The 12,037-nt window shown below is 32.8% G+C and overlaps 1 protein-coding gene across 2 annotated transcripts in view; it reads right to left on the reverse strand.

Annotated features, from left to right (window-relative positions):
• Window positions 1-9,523, reverse strand: part of LOC135139673 (calcitonin gene-related peptide type 1 receptor) — a 159,475-nt gene extending 149,952 nt beyond the window's left edge. For both annotated transcript variants that reach the window (XM_064069990.1, XM_064069987.1), the window contains exon 1: window positions 9,400-9,523. The gene's annotated coding sequence lies outside the window, so the exon portion shown is untranslated. The remainder of the gene's footprint in view (window positions 1-9,399) is intronic.
• Window positions 9,524-12,037: the final 2,514 nt, after the last annotated feature.

The raw sequence follows: 12,037 nt of genomic DNA on the forward strand, positions 1-12,037 counted from the left end.
AATATGAATGGAGTGATAAATGACAAGTACAGGCTCATCATATTTTGTACATTTTAGATATGATTTATTCGGCAAACTTTTGAGCTGACGTCATCAAGTTTTTGGAGGGGATAAGCAAATATATTTTGACTAAACATTTATTATGCTCTTTATGACCTTAAAACATCTGCAAGATTTCAGAGCATTCGGTTTCGTAGTTCCTGATTAACTCAATAAAATAAATTCCCGCATTCATTAATTTTTTGGGTCACTCTGTATATGGAAATCGAAAAAATTTGAATGGAATGATAAATCACAAGAAGAGACTCATCATATTTTGTACTTTTAGATACGATTTATTCAGCAAAATTTTGTGGTGACGTCATAAATTTTTTAGGGGGGACAACCAAATACATTTTGATCAAAAATTTACCATGCCAATGATAATTTTAAAACATCTTCAAGATTTCAAAGCATTCGGTTTTGTAGTTCCTGAGTAAATCAGTAAAATAAATTTACGCATTCATTAATTTTTTTGAGTAACCCTGTATATGCAAATCCAAAAAATATGAATGGAGTGATAGATAACAAGTACAGACTCATCATATTTTGTACATTTTAGATATGATTTATTCGGCAAACTTTTGAGCTGACGTCATCAAGTTTTTGGAGGGGATAAGCAAATATATTTTCTAAACATTTATTATGCTCTTTATAACCTTAAAATATCTGCAAGATTTCAGAGCATTCGGTTTCGTAGTTCCTGATTAAATCAATAAAATATATTTACGTGTTCATTAATTTTTTTGAGTCACCCTGTATATGCAAATCCAAAAAATATGAATGGAGTGATAAATCACAAGTACAGACTCATCATATTTTTATAGTTTAGATAGGATTTATTCGGCAAACTTTCGAGCTGACGTCATCAATTTTTTGCAGGGGATAAGCAAGTATATTTTGACTAAACATTTATTATGCTCTTTATAACATTAAAATATCTGCAAGATTTCAAAGCATTCGGTTTTGTAGTTCCTGAGTAAATCAGTAAAATAAATTTACGCATTCATTAATTTTTTTGAGTCACCCTGTATATGCAAATCCAAAAAATATGAATGGACTGATAGATCACAAGTACAGACTCATCATATTTTGTACATTTTAGATATGATTTATTCGGCAAACTTTTGAGCTGACGTCATCAAGTTTTTGGAGGGGATAAGCAAATATTTTTTGACTAAAGATTTATGATGCTCTTTATAGCCTTAAAACATCTGCAACATTTCAAAGCATTCGCTTTTGCAGATTTATAATTTTGATTTTTTTTCCAAAAATCTGGACGTTTCGGGTGAAAACTCAATTCGGAGTTGTAAACTACATGTGTAGGACTATGTTATTTTATACAATTTAAGACCGATTTACTATGTACAATTTTGAAGTGACGTCATCGCATTAGTGGTGGGGATGATTAGACAAATTTTGGTTAGCGTTTTACCATCTACATGATATTCCTAATATAAGTACAAAATTTCACAACAATCGGTCCAGTACTTTCGGAGATTATCTGTCTAATAAAAATCCGGGACGGCAGACAGACGGACAGACGGACAGACGGACAGACGGACAGACAGACGGAAATGGCAGACCCATTTCTTCGGCTTCTAGGGGTCATGAGAGATCGAAAAAACGTAAAAGTAGAGAGTCGGCCGATGGACTCGATTACAATACTTCCTTTGCTGACGCTCGGGAAGTAAAAACGCTCTTTTTTATGAATTTGGATCACGTTTATTAAAAAAAAGAGAATTAAAATAATTAATAACTCTAAGAGCAGATATAAAATAGTTAGGGGAGATTGTGGAAACTCCGATAATTTTCAAATCGCTATCGAAACTGCAAATACAATGCTACAACAGATAGGTAAAATCGCAAAAAAATTGTCCCCCTTAAACGAAATCCTATTTTCGCGCTTGTCTTAAAGACATTTTTTTGCATATTTCAGAGAGGAATTACTAGACAAAAGTTTAAGATGGATGGATTAATTATTATTTGGGAGGGGATTACGATAACCTTAAAACGCTTGAAAGATTTCAAAGCATTCGATTTTGCACTTTCAAAGTGAAATTGCAAAATGTGGTTATATAATTTTAATTTTTTTCCAAAAATCTTGATGTCTAGGGTAAAAACTCAACAAGGATTCATAAACCACATGTGTAGGAATATCTCATTTTATAAAATTTAAATAATACATATTAACGTATATTTTGAAGGTGACGTCATTCTATTATTTGTGGGGAGGATGAGCCAAACCTTGATCATCAGCATCTGCACGATATTCCTAATACAGATGTAAAATTTGACAACAATCGGTCCAAACAGACGGAAACGCTAGACCCATTTTTTCGTACTCCAGGGGACCCATCGAGAAAATATGAAAGTACCCAGTCACTCAATAGAGTCTATTACAACACTTCCTTTGCTTGGGAGATCAGAACATAAAGTATGCTTAAATTATTAAGAATCGTCAAAACATTTTTAAAGTCTGCCACTGAGTCTGCCATCGTTATAAGTATACCTAGTTACTAACCCAAGGTTAGTTAATAAAGATCTATTAATCTATTAAATGACTTTTGTTATAACCTATCTTTTTTCTCCTACGACAAAACTTCACATCTAATACTGCGGTGTTGTCGGTTATTTTCAAGATAGAATGCAGTGTTTTTTTTTTTTTAATTTTGACAAATATATCAATCTTCGATATTTACTGTCACCATTTTTGTAAGTAAAACATAGTCAGTTGTTTGGTTTTGATAATTTAGAAAAAGCGTCGAGTATTAGATTAAAATCAAAATCAAACAACTTGCAAACAAGAGATTGTTAAGGCATCTCCAGTACGGACAACGTTCTCTACACAACAAACTATGAAGTACTCAGCATATATCAAAATCATATCAGTCTTCTCGTCGTTTGAATGCACAGTCATTATCACGACATGACAGTAGCTGACACTAGGTCAATGTTGTTACACAAAACAGGTGAATATGTTTTACCGAAGATGATTTTGAAATTGTATTTCTCGTTGCTTCTTGAATTTTTTAGGCGAGGAGCTTCTCGTGAATGACCCTGTAGTAATACTTAAAAATTTAAAATAAACTAAAATTAATCAAAGACATAACAAATATTTCCATGTCCAACTCTAATCTGAAAACTTTTTGATCATCCTTTACCGACTAGTATAAAGATTATGGCCTGTCCAAAGGAATGCCAAAGGTACCATACGTGCTGCCATCTATTAATAATTCAAAAACGACAAAAGAATTATTAACACTTTTTGAAAGTCACAAAGGCATTCATACCGAAACAAACCACCATTACACGTTTTGAAGTCCCATAATGTCAAGTCAAATTAAAATTTTGCTAAATTATTAAGTGTAATTATTAATAGATGGCAACACGTATGGTACCTCTTGGACAGGCCATAATCTTTATACTAGTCGGCCATGCCTTTACATATAATTTTGTCAAATTTCAAAGTGACGGTTATGACAGAACATGAGACAGAAATTTATATAAAGATTACAGAAAAGTACAATGAATTGCAACAAGGTTTTATTAACTTATAGTCGGCAAATGATGAAACAAAATATAAACTTCAAAATAACGTTGTACTCTGCCATTAATAATAATTTATCTCTAATCCTACACCGTAAATTTAGCTTTATTTTACTGTTCTTATGAACTTCCCATCCGGCGATATCCATCAATGTGCTGTTTTATGTTTTTACTTAAATTTATTGCATTTAGAGTTCTGCCGTTTTTAGTTCCCGAGCGTAAGCTAAGAAAGTATTGTAATTGAGTCCGTCGGCCGACTCTCTACTTTTACGTTTCCTCGACCTTTCATGGCCCCAAGAGTACGAAGAAATAGGTCTCTCGCTTCCGTCTGTCTGCCTGTCTGTCTGCCGGCTGTCGGGATTTTTATTAGACAGATAATCTCCGAAACTACTGGACCGATTGTTGTCAAATTTTGTATGTACATTAGGAATGTCATGTAGATGATAAAACGCTCACCAAAATTTGACTAATCATACCCGCCACCAATAAGATATTTTTTTTTATTTTTATAAAATAAGTTTTTGTTGCACTTGTAGTACATATATGAATTTGTGTTGAGTTTTCACCCTAGACAGCCAAATTTTTGGAAAAAAAAATAAAAAGCGTGAATTTATTTTATTGATTTAATCAGGAACTACAAAACCGAATGCTTTGAAATGTTGTAGATGTTTTAAAGTTGTCATAAGTATGTTAAATTTTTTATCGAAATGTATTTGTTTATCGCGCTCAAAAAATTGATGACGTCATCTGAAAATGTGCTGCATAAATGCTATCCAAAATGTGCAAAATATGATGAGTTTTTACTTGTGATTTATCACTGCATTCATGCATGCTTGCTATGAGTCAATTTATTTTATTGATTAAATCAGGAACGGCTCATTCCATTTTCCCAGAAAATTACAATACTATTATTTTCCTTGCAAAAATGTTGATAACCTCAAAATTGTGTAAAATAACAATTCAACTCGAAAATGCTGGATATGTTTCATTGCACTTTAGGTGTGAGGTAAGTTATGTCGAAACAACTTTTGAAAAAATTTTTTTTGATGCTGTAAAGGCTTTAAATCAGTGTCGGTAAAAACTGTTGAATTGATTAAGCAAAAGTTAGCCTTCCAATTTAACGTAAAAATGACTTCAGTTCGACGACGCACACGCCCATTTTTTCAGACTTAAATTTCACATTCGGATTCTTTGTTCTTTCTGCAAATCAGTTTAGTGAAAGCTCTCCGGTTTTATGTATTTTAATTAAGTTTCGGTTGTCGAGGATTAGACAAATTGATTAACAAACATGGGGAGTTAATTTGCTAATTTTGGAGCCACCAACCGCATACATTTAGCACAATAAGTCTGAGGATGTTCTGAAATAATGTAAGGAAGTGAACGTAAATTGACTGAAGCCTCATAAGCGAATCAATCAAGACAATATCATTTTCGGTGGGAGAAACTAATTTAATTAAAACAATCTCGTTAGTGAACTATAATAATTACGAACAAAACCCCATGTGGTAAATACGTGTCTGAGTTTCTATGTATATTATAAATGACAAGCGACGCGAATTTTGATCGCTTCCATTATGAATCATTTCTCAGAGTTCAAAGGGACCCAAGTAAAAAATAAACGGAAACCATTAACTTTATAGTAAAAGTAAAGAAAACAAAGTTAGCGGTAAACACTGGAGCGTTTTTGCTATTTCAGATACAATACATCGCACGCTTACAAAAATAATCAACCATTTTTAAACGTCTATTTATCATTTTGACTTGTGTTTATACCATGGTTTCGTAATAGAATTATCATTTCTTATTTCTTCCAGTGAAAAAACTGTGGTTACCTACACAAACGCAAAATACATTAAGAAATTCGTTTAATAAAACAGATTCGTAAAAAAGAGCGTTGAGATTTTAATCACTTTCAAGAATCTAATAACTATTTATGTGAAGAATGATTATGCAAATATTTATGACTATCGCAACAGTTTATTGTTTTTTGTGAAATAACTACGCTGAGCATGCAGGGCTATTGTGAATCATATCTATTTAATAACCTTATAAAATAATACAAACAGTCGTTAATCTAAAATTACTCGTCCGCTTGCTCAGCGAGTAATGTAAAATTTGTCTCGGTGTAGCGACGATATGAATGCAAGACTCAAAAATTTAATTTCTTTTTTTATAAGACGAACGAAATTTTCATTTTGTGAAGAAAATATAATATAACCGAAGTAATGAAGACCGCTTCGGGCAGATTATTGTTTTCCTTTCGTTTACATAGGAAAATATATTCTAATTTTACATACAATTATTTGTTTACACGTTATTTAATTTCATCAGAATGTTGTTTTGGTGAAAAGTTCAAAGGCTTTATATCGGGATTGATGATCAAGACAGGATGGGTTGATGTTAATAAAAGTAACATAAATTTATTCTACATAAAGCGTAATTAATAATTTGCTTAGAAGTAAGTATGATTCATTCATGGAGTTTAAGACAACTGTCTCCTGTTTCCCTCTGTCGTCCGTCGTCTACTGGTAATTTTATTAGGCAAATATTCTACGAAGTACTGGATTGACTGCTGTGAACTTTTACGTCTAGAACATTATGTAGATGCATGGAGATAGATGTACTCTCAAAAAGTAAATTCTATTTTATAATATAATACCTACTTGTGGTTTATGAATCTGCCATGACTTTTTATTTTAGAAATCCATATTTTTGGAAAAAAATATTCTGCAATTTAAGCTTGAACCTGCAAAACTGAATACTCTAAAATTTGACAAAATTTTAGCAAAAACAAGGAGATAAATTAGAATGGGGGCAGTGTAATACTAGTAATAACAGTACTGAATACTTACATTTTCGAGAAAATTGAGTAAGCGGTTCTTGATTTGATCAATAAAATACATTGCTACATTCATACATTTTTTTTGAGCCACCCTGTGCAAGTGATTCTAAAAAATATGAATCCATTGAAACACTACAAATGTAGCGTTATATTTTGCATATTTTAGTAGGATTTATTAGGTAAAATTCTAGGAGTACGTCGGCAATTTTTTGGGGAGGATAAAAGGATACATTTTGATACCGATTTATCATACGATGATGACCTTAAAATTTTCCCAGATTTCAGCGTATTCGGTTTTGCAGTTTTAAAGTTAAATTACAAAATATTGTTACACAAATCTGTAAATGTATTTCAAATTTTTTAATATTTTTCAGTTCTTTCAGATACAAACTCACCATAATAAATAACAAAATATTACTGCCTACGCAGTCATTTGTTTCTATCTCTAATATTTTTTCAGGGGTAAACTCTAAAAACATTTTTATGAAGGAAGACCGGTTTCAGTGCAATCTGATTATTCTGGCGAAGGTTTATGTTCCCGACATTATCCTTCCGATTGTGGTCTTCTTGAGCTTGTAAAAGATGATCGGAGTTTGGGAGTCCTAAAGGAAATAATAAGAATTACAGAGGCGGTAAAGTCTGGACCTGTCCAATGAGCAATACATGACTGCAGCTTTTCCATTATTTCTTCCCATGTTACTTGATCTGGCACGGTTTATTTTTATTCAACGTTTCTATTTTTAGCAACACCGCAATGTGGAAGCTGTCTGTTATTAAAGTAAAACATGTGTCATGAAAGACTTATTATTATTTTCAAATCAGAGACTTATTGATAAATTATCACTGTTTCTAAATTCAATACTCATTCTGTTCTTGATGTATAAAAATTTTCCCCATTTTTATATTTCTTGATTTTTAGTTAAATTATTTTAATATTTTATTTTACACTTAAAGTTATTTCCCTCTTTTACCGATAATTTTTGTGATGGTAAACTGGTATTTAACCCGCTCTTATGCCATTTTTACCCATAGTTCAGTCATGTTCTATTACCATGGAAACAGGAGCGGAGCTATAGAACTGGAAATATTTACTAATATTCGCTAATTCATTAAATTGACACCACCAACACCTTTTTTGATTCTCCATTAATAGCATTTTTCGAACTCTTTTTCATATTTGCTGGTCGTTCCATTAAAACTAGAATATCTGAACATCAACGTTACATCCGATGCGGTTCCTTCTCATCGTCAGTTATAGTACGGTACAGATGATTCAATCCTGTTCGACAACCAAAAATCCTTATTAAAATTTCACATTACTAAGTATAAAAGGAAGTATAAGAGGATTGATTAAACAAAGTTTGGTTAGCGTTTTACAACAATAGGTCCGATAGTTTCGGAGGTTATCTGTCTAACAAAATCGACACAGTCGACGGACGGACGGACAGACAGAAACGGAAGACCTGTTTTTGTACTCAAGGGATGATGATGACATCGAGAAAATATGAAAGTAGCCAGTCGCTCTCGGGAAGTAAAAATTAATCATATATATTTACACAAGAGTACCTATACTGCGCAATGTAATTTATCATTAAAATTTGTTTTCCTAAATTTTGTGAAACTTCCCACGATAATTCTTAATTCGCAGTAAACTGCTGTCTATTCTAATGAGTACCGCATATAGTGAACGTGGGCTGAGTTTACAAAGTAAATACAAAAATAACTTGTAGTAGAAAATGTTTCACTTATTGTTGTTTATGAGTTAGAACTCAAGCTAGAGCCAGGGGTTTAATTTACCATCTTTGTAAAACAGAAAAAATAAAGGAGAGATTTATAATTTATTGCTCCATAATGGTGTTATTATAAACAAAATAAAATCATTATTTACTAGCTAACTGATATTTTTGTCTGGATTGTGGATAACTAAATTTTAAAAATAAAACTTCAAACATATATTACTACTTTTGTTTGTTTAAATATTAAATATGGCCCGTAATAGTGACCAAAAACCCTATTTTTTTTATTTTTCCGATCTTGTTTTTGCGCTCAATAATTTGATTGAAAATATATTTTATTTGTTATGAGAGTTTAAAAATTTCTCGCATCACAAAGTATCAAAATATTCTTTTCGAATGCTTTTGAAAGTAAGTATATTCGTTTTTACTTTATATTTCACCTCGCTTGTTTTCCAGCCTTATTTTGTGGGTACGGTATTTAGCTCAAAAAGATAAGATTCACTCATCGGAATAAAAAACGTTTCGGCGAATTTAATGAATTTATTTGGTAAATACGCACACAGTTAGAGAAACATGTTGAAATTAAAATAGTGGTGGCCTTAAGGATATAAACAAACATAGAAAAGATTTGTATTTATTTGTGTTTGTAAAGCTTCTTTCATTAACATTTTGATGACGTCCACTAACAAGCTTTGAGCTCAAAGACGCAACCTTTAACACGTACGAAAAATATTCCAAGTGACTATTAAACAGTACAAGGTGAAAAAGTTAAAAAAATACTTGAAGATATAAATCTCCATCTTTAGAAGTCTGAAATTCAAGATTAAAGACAACTCCTTCCTCTATTCAAATTTTTTCGAGCCCAAAGTGAAAAAATAAAATGTGTCTGAACTTTTTAGCTGAAATCAGTGTGAGTTTAATTTCTTTTATCCCACAACTGACTTCCGCCTGATGAATTTTTTAACAACCAGTTAATGTCTACTCTTGCGTCATGCAGAAACTTATTTTGTTCCAAATCCCAAAAGACTACTGGATCAAACGGAATTTTACTGTCGATCACCCCAGGTTCAGCAAGAAAATAGCTACTGTTTTGGGAACACATTTAAACATAATAACATACGTCTTGGTCTTCTAGTGCAAACTGTGTATTTCACCGACTTATCAAAACAAATAAAAGAAGCAGTTGAAACGAAATGTGGATGCTAAAAAAACGACGAGATAAATTTTATTTACCTCCACAAATCCAGTTCAAAAATTCCCGAAATTCTTGACGTCCCTTTCAACGACGTAAACATTTCCGAACTTTTTAGGTTTTCAGGGTTCGACTGACACCGAATGCTGTTGCGTTCGCCACGAAAACGCGCGCTTAACTGAAACCAACGACGCAAAGCTGCGCTGCTATCATCGTACGGATATCGATGACGTTGAAACCATGTTAGTTTTCCTAAGGTGGTTTTACTTCCGGTGCCGAACAAAAGTTTTTAATTAATTCAAAATTTGAGGATTTTTATAAAGTTTTAAGTTTGTAAAGACGTTTAAATCGCCTTGTCGATTTTCAAATAATATTCTGTAAGAGAATAAAACCTTCTTTACAATATTTTATTTGAATAAAGGGTGACTGCGTTACGAGTACGACGTAGTACATCAGGAACTCTACATAAGTGCCCTGTATCGTCCGTCATCATCTTCTGTCATGCGCGTCTCTGCGCCCTCTGCGTATTCTCGACCCTTATCGAGATGCCAAGGAAGTGGTATCAGAATTGTTCTTACAATTCTCATCTTTTACTTCCTGAGCGTAAGTATTGTAATCGAGTCCGTCGGCCGACTCTCTATTTTACGTATTGTTGACTTTCATGACCCTTAGAGTACGAAGAAATAGGTCTCCTGTTTCCGTCTATCTGTCTGTCCGTCTGTCCGTCTGTCTGCCGTCTCGGATTTTTATTAGACATATAATCTCCGAAAGTACTGGGCCGATTGTTGTCAAATTTTGTATTTAGATTAAGAATATCATGTAGATGGTAAAATTTGTCTAATCATCCCAACCAATAATGAGATGACGTCACTTCAGGCTAACTCAAAAAAATTAATAAAACTGAGTGCTTTGAAATCTTACAGATGTTTATAACATTTTTAAAATCATGACAAATAATGTCGATTTAAATACTCGCCATAATCATAGTATACCCCGTTTATCGAGAGTTGTTTAACTTCCTTCTTAAATTTAACAATATTGATATTTTTTATATCAACAGGAAAACGGTTATAAATTTTTATACCAAAGTATACCAAACTCACTTGACATACACCTTGTAAAACTTTTATGACTTAAGCGGCTTAAGCCAAACCACCCTTATAATGGACCCGAATCGCAAGGATTATTAATGTCCATTGTTGCCATAATGGAGCTGTAAAGTTTTACTAGGTATATGTGAACTGAGTTAAGTTATACAATAGCCAGTTTGACTTATATGGGTGCTTTGACTTAAACCGCTCAAGTCATAAAAGTTTTACAAGGTGTATGTCAAGTGAATTTTGTATACCTGTGAGCTGTCTGCGTTCTCGTTAGGCGAATAGAAGAAACTAAGCTTTCATTACCTCGCCAAAAAGTGGATACACCACCCGGCATCAGGGGGGCTAACAAATAAAAACCAAATCAAGTGCCTTCTCGTTCTCTCTCGAAACCATGCCAGCAAACCGCCCAAATCGCCGTCGATTCACATGTTCTTATCAAAAATTAGATCCCTGATAATATCATTCACATTATAAACCAAATCTATCGGACAGTTTCTTGGAGTGGCCACTGGTTCGCAACTTAATTAGTATAACCAGTCATAGATCTCGAACCAATCAAACCTTCTGTTACCTGTGACTTGGTATTATTAAAAGAAAAACACCTACGTTACCTTTAAGCAACTAATATAAACCATGCCTGGTCATGCTACTAGTTAGACTGCAATCATTTTTAATCAAGTGATATTAGCAAAGCGAAAGATAAAATAAAACATTCTGAAACTCACAGTCATCCCTGTTAATTCTTCTTGTTGTCCCATTATTTCAATCAGACTTTATCATGGCATAAAGGTATAAACCAGGACGAGCGTTATCATTTAACCCCAGATTTGTTTTTGTCTTCAAGAAACAACTCGATTCAAAATTCACACTTTTGTACAACTTGCTTTGTAATACTGACTGGTCTTTCATGTCTAAACATACTGATGTAAATACCATGTGCTTGCAGTTCTATTCAAAATTATATGAGATCTTTGACATTTCTGTTCCTAAGACTAAACGCTTTAAAAAACGTCAATATCCTCCATGGTTTGATGCTAAAATAATAAAAACGACATTCTGATTTGCAATCTTATAATAATTTTAAAATCCTAAGAACTGAGGTCAAAGCAGACATTCAACATGCCTATGCCAATTATATTCAAAAAATTGAAAACAACATTCAATCTGATCCTAGCAGCTTTTGGCGCTTTATTCATAGTAAGAAAAAAGACAATAGTATACCTAAACTGATGACCTATAACAATGAACTACTAAGTCGACCGGAAGACATCGTCAACTCTTTTGCTGACTTTTTTCAAAAATCTTTTATTCTTTCTAATCCATCTGTAACTATATCTTCTTCAAATTGTCCTCTTTTGTTAATCAAATCGTTTAATGAATCTGAAGTATTTAATGCCCTACGGAAGATGAAAAACAAAACAACAGCTGGTCCTGACGGCATACCCTCTTTCATGTTAAGCGACTGTGCAACTGTATTTGCTTCTCCCCTATGTGCTATATTCAATCTAGCAATTAAACAGTTTGAGTACCCGTCCATTTGGAAACAGTCGAATATATGTCCAGTTTTCAAAAATGGAAA

Source organism: Zophobas morio, unplaced genomic scaffold, assembly GCF_036711695.1.
Source record: "Zophobas morio isolate AGI-343-1 ecotype UQ-CSIRO unplaced genomic scaffold, CSIRO_AGI_Zmor_V1 ptg000031l, whole genome shotgun sequence".
In the NCBI taxonomy this organism is placed as follows: Eukaryota; Metazoa; Arthropoda; class Insecta; order Coleoptera; family Tenebrionidae; genus Zophobas; species Zophobas morio.